This window comes from Triticum urartu, chromosome 2A (genome assembly GCF_056163025.1).
Source record: "Triticum urartu cultivar PI428250 chromosome 2A, HENAU_Tu73, whole genome shotgun sequence".
Classification (NCBI taxonomy): Eukaryota; Viridiplantae; Streptophyta; class Magnoliopsida; order Poales; family Poaceae; genus Triticum; species Triticum urartu.
The window spans coordinates 574,016,107-574,021,365 of record NC_141874.1 but is presented as its reverse complement, the minus strand read 5'-3'; positions in this window follow the sequence as shown (position 1 = coordinate 574,021,365).

Below are 5,259 nucleotides of genomic sequence, written 5' to 3'. Positions count from 1 at the left end.
CTGTAGTCCCCGAGATTCGGGCCGACTGCTGAGCAGTCGGGCCGGATCTCCCCGGCGACCTTTCTTCCTAGTTGACGATTGACACCTTTTCTTCTTCTTCTGCAGAGGCCAACGCCACCCTGCAGCAGCAGCTGGGCGAGGCCAACACTGCGCTGCGTGTCAAGGAGGAGGAGTGCGGCCAGCTGGCGGAGGAGCGCGACCGGCTGGCCACGCAGCTGGCGGAACAGAAGGAGCTGCTCAAGAAGGCCCAGAAGGAGGCGGAGGACAAGGAGACCACCCTCCTTGCCGAATTCGCGTCCGAGCGCTCCTCCTAGACTGACAAGGAGGCGATGCTGGGCTCCGGCTTCCATGAGATCGAAGATCTCGTTGACGGTGAGCTTCCCCTCATTTTCCTTTTCTAAGTTGCTGACTGCTAGTTGAGTCGACCTCTAGTCTTTAATCTTGTTCTTCGTTCTTCTGTCTTGGCAGACTTCTTCCCTGGCCACTCGGTCGCTGCCAACCAAGCCATCGAAGCGGATCACGAAGGGCGGAGGGTGGACGGTGCACAGATCGCTACCGACGCCTCCCGAACTCTTGGCGAGCAGATCCTGAGCATCGAGGCCCGCCTTTGGCCGGCTCACCGGATGCTGCATCGGCTTCAACGTGTCAGCGCCCAGGCGATTGCCGCCTTGTGGTCGGATATGCAGGCGTCGCGCACCCCCAGTCGGACTGCTCACTGGCTGGAGGTAGAGGCTGGCCGCCTTGAGGCCTGGAACGGCTCTTCGGCCCGGGCTGGAGCGTGTTGGGCCTTAGAGTTCGTCAAGGCGTGGTATCCTGGGCTGAGTCTAGCTCAGCTAGCCACGTTCCGGCTAGAAGCTCAGGCAGAGTTGGCGGTCGTGGAAGACGATCTCGTCAAGTGCGCAACGTCGATCGCCGAATACACCGACACCAACATTTTCATCCTAGAGCGGGCTGAGAACAGCGAGAAGGCGCCACTGGAGTGGTTCGGGCTGAACCCGGACGACGGTGAGGACTCGGCGAAGGTGATTGACTCCAGTGGCGAGGAAGAAGGCGAGGCGGAGGAGGGAGACGAGGTGGAGGCGCCAGAGGTCGGAGCAGACGACCAGCCCCTACTCGACCACGCCTCTAGCAACAAGCCGCGCCCAACCGAGCCAGCTGCTGCCAGAGGCAACCAAGCGGAGACCAACCAGCCGGCCGCTCCGGCAACTGGAACCGCCGAACCCTCCGATCCTCCGAATCCATCTGTAGTTTCCTAGGCTACCACTTCATCTTTGCTTTTATATGCTTAATAGTCTTGATGAACTTGTTAATTTGCACAATTCCACCTGCGGGGTGTATCTTGAACTTCTGTTTTGTAGATTCGGCCAAGGGCCTTTTCTATGTAGATATTTCTCCGTGTTCTATCTCTTTGCCCATTGCTCTTTGGCTTTTTCCTTTGCCACCTTCCCTTGGTTGCCGTCTTGCCAGTCGGACAGCCGCTCTGTGGACTGTTGCTGGATCAAGTACTTAGCTTTTTTGGGAAGGCAAGTACTTAGCTGTTTTGAGTTTTTTTAGCAAGTTGATTAGAAAACGGTGAGCTGACTGCTCAAGAATTGGTTGTAAAAGGCTGGAAGCCGGCTTAAACTATGTACATGCTTTGAGTCCTTAGCCATTTTTCATATGGGCACCCATTCTACCTTACTCCTGCCCACCAGACAGTCGCTCTGTGAGCCGCGGCTTCTAACAGGAGACGGCTTAAGTGCCACACACTACTTGTCCAGCTGCAGGAAGGATTTCATAGTACAAGACGGCAAGTCCCGGGGCCGACTAGTCGATCCCAGTGCCAAGCGGCATTACAAAGAATAACATACTCATAGGCATAATTCTTATCATATATATTAAAGAGGGCAGTCCCTGAGCTCTTCTCGGGGGGCCCGAAGTCTTCGTACTTTAATACAAAAGGTAGCGTGGTACATACTGCATTAACTGTAAAATCTTCGGAGGAGATTTACATTCCATGGCCGCTCCATCTCTTTGCTGGAGTCGTCCCTCTTGCGTGCTCAGGACTTCTGAGCGTCGATCAGGTAGTAGGAGTCATTGGCCAACACTTTGCTGATGATGAAAGGGCCTTCCCAAGGTGCTGAGAGCTTGTGCTGGCTGGCTGTTCGCTGGATCAGCCGGAGCACAAGGTCTCCTTCTTGGAAAGATCTCGGCTTGACCTTCCGGTTGTAGTATCGGCACAGGATCTACTGGTAGTGCTGGACCGGCTGAGTGCCAACAGCCGGCCCTCTTCTAGCAGATTGACACCGTCTTGACGTGCTTCTTCTGCTTCCTCTTCAGTGTACATGGTGATTCGAGGGGAGTCGAATTCTATGTCCGTCGGGATGACGGCTTCGGCACCGTAGACGAGGAAGAAGGGTGTGAAGCCGGTTGAATTGTTTGGAGTTGTGCGTAGGCTCCAGAGGACGGCTGGCAACTCGTCAAGCCAGCAGCCGGCCAAGCGCTCCAGAGGCTCGACCAGTCGAGGCTTGATGCCGGACAGGATGAGGCCATTTGCTCGCTCTACCTGGCCGTTGGACTGCGGATGGGCAACGGACGCTAAGTCCAGTCGGATGCCCTGCGTCGCATAGAAATGGGCCAAGGCACCTTTGGCAAAGTTTGTCCCATTGTTGGTGATGATTTTGTGCGGTATGTTGTACCGAATTGTGATGTCGGAGATGAAAGTCACAGCAGTCGGACCATTCAACTTCTTGATTGGTTTTGCTTCTATCCACTTGGTGAATTTGTCCACTACGACAAGTAAGTGAGTCAAGACGCCTCGTGCCGTCTTGAATGGTCCCACCATGTCCAGGCCCCAAACAGAAGCCGGCTGATGTGGCTTGGAGCAGAACTTCCGGCACCCTTTGCATTTTTGGACCAAGGCCTTGGCGTCTTCAAGAGCAGTCGGCCAGAAGGAACCATGGCGGAAGGCTTTGGCGACGAGTGCTCTTGAAGCCGCGTGGTGGCCACACTCGCCTTGATGGATGTCCTTGAGAATTGCTTGGCCTTGCTCCGGCTCCACGCAGCACTGGTAGACACCAGTGACACTGCGCCTTACAAGCTCTCTATTGACTATGGTGTAGGCTGCCGCCCGGCGTTGCACTTGTCGAGCTAAGATCTCATTAGTTGGCAGCTCTTTGTTCAATAGGAATTTGAGGATGGGCTGGGCCCATGAAGGTGCTGCAACTTCTGCAACTGCCAGGACTGCGACTTGGACGAGGGCGGCTTGGCCGGGAGGCGGCGGGTTGGAGTCGGTAGCCGCTTGCTGTGTCGGTGAAGTCCCCGAGCCGATTGGTGCAGTCCTCGGGCCGGGCTCTGAAGTCTCCGGGCCGACCGCCGCAGTCCCCGGGCCGGGTGCGACTGTCATGACCCCCGCGCCACCTGCCGGAATGCTCGTGCCGTCTGCGGGGGCTCTCGAGTCGGATCCGACTGCTTCAGGAGGAGCCGACACGAAGATAGAGTCTGACTCTGGCGATGGCTTAATAGACGGCTTGAGGACGCACTGAAGGGCGACGTCGGACGGTATTGCTTGACGGGTGGAGCCGATTCGAGCCAGGGCGTCTGCTTGGTCGTTGTCATTTCTTGGTACATGGAGAAATTCGCACCCCTCAAAATATCCACTGAGTTGCTATATGAGGAAGCGGTAGCTCGCCATGTTTGCGTCTTTGGCGTCCCAATCTCCTGACGACTACTGGACCACCAAGTCGAAGTCACCATAGCACAGGATCCGGCGAATGCCAAGCTCTTTGGCCAGCCGGAGCCCGTGAATGAGTGCCTCGTATTCGGCAACGTTGTTGGAGGCGGCAAAATGGATTTGCAGCACATCTTTGAGCTTGTCGCCTTTGGGAGAGGTGAGGACGATGCCGACTCCCAAGCCGGTGCGCATCTTGGAGCCATCAAAATGCATTCGCCAATGGGTGGAGTCGGGTGCTGACGACAGATACTGGGTCTCGGCCCAATCGATGAGGAAGTCGGCCAGCGCTTGTGACTTGATGGCGGTGCAAGGCTGGTAGTAGATGGTGTAGGGGGCCAAATCTATGGCCCATTTGGCCACTCGGCCCGAAGCATCCCGGCTCTCAATGATCTCGGCTAGTGGAGCTGTGCAGACCACCGTGATTGGATGTTCTTGGAAGTAAGGGTTCAATTTCTTGGCGGCAAAGTGCACGCCGTAGCACATCTTCTGGTAGTGGGGGTAGTTTTGCTTGGAGTTCGACAGTACTTCACGCAAATAATATACCAGTCTCTGGATTGCTAGTGCCTTGCCTTCCTCCTTGCGCTCTACCATGATGACTATGCTGACTACTCGGCTGGTGGCGGCGATGTAGAGGAGCATCGGTTCCTTGGGAGTCGGAGCCGCCAGGATAGGTGGAGTAGTCAACATCTTCTTTAGTTGGAGAAAAGCTTCATCCGCCTTGTGGTTCCACTCAAAAAGAGTGGTCTTCTTCATGAGTTGCTATAGGAGGAGAGCCTTCTCGCCCAACCGACTGATGAATCAGCTGATGAATGCCAAACAACCGGTGAACTTTTGTACGTCCAGCAGTTGGCCGGGTACTTCCATCCTCTCAATGGCCTTGATCTTCACAGGGTTGCATTCTATGCCGCATTCAGAGATCAAGAAGCCAAGAAGCTGGCCAGCTGGTACTCCAAAGACACATTTCTCTGGGTTGAGCTTAATTTGAAATCGGCGCAAGTTCTCAAAGGTCTCCTTGAGGTCTTCCAGCAATGTTCCATGCTTCTCCGTCTTCACCACCACGTCGTCCATGTAAACGTGGGCATTTCTGTCGAGTTGCTTGAGGAGGCACTTCTGCATGCAACGTTTGAAGGTGGCGCCGGCATTCCTCAAGCCGAACGTCATGGTCAAGTAGAAGAAGGCTCCAAACGGCGTGATGAAGGCGGTCTTCAGTCTGTCGGTCGGGTTCAACTTGATCTGGTGATATCCTGAATATGCATCCAAGAAACTCAACAGCTCGCATCCGGCTGTGGAGTCTATCACTTGGTAGATCCTTGGCAAAGCGAACGGGTCCTTGGGGCATGCTTTGTTGAGGCTAGTGTAACCAATATACATTCGCCCCTGCTTGTTCTTCTTCAGTACCAGGACCGGGTTGGCTAGCCATTCTGGAAAGAAAACCTCCATGATGAAGCCGGCTGCCAGCAGCCGGGCTATCTCTTCTCCAACAACTCTTCTCTTCACTTCTGACAAGCGACGCAAGGACTGCCTGACTGGCTTGGCATCGGACCGGA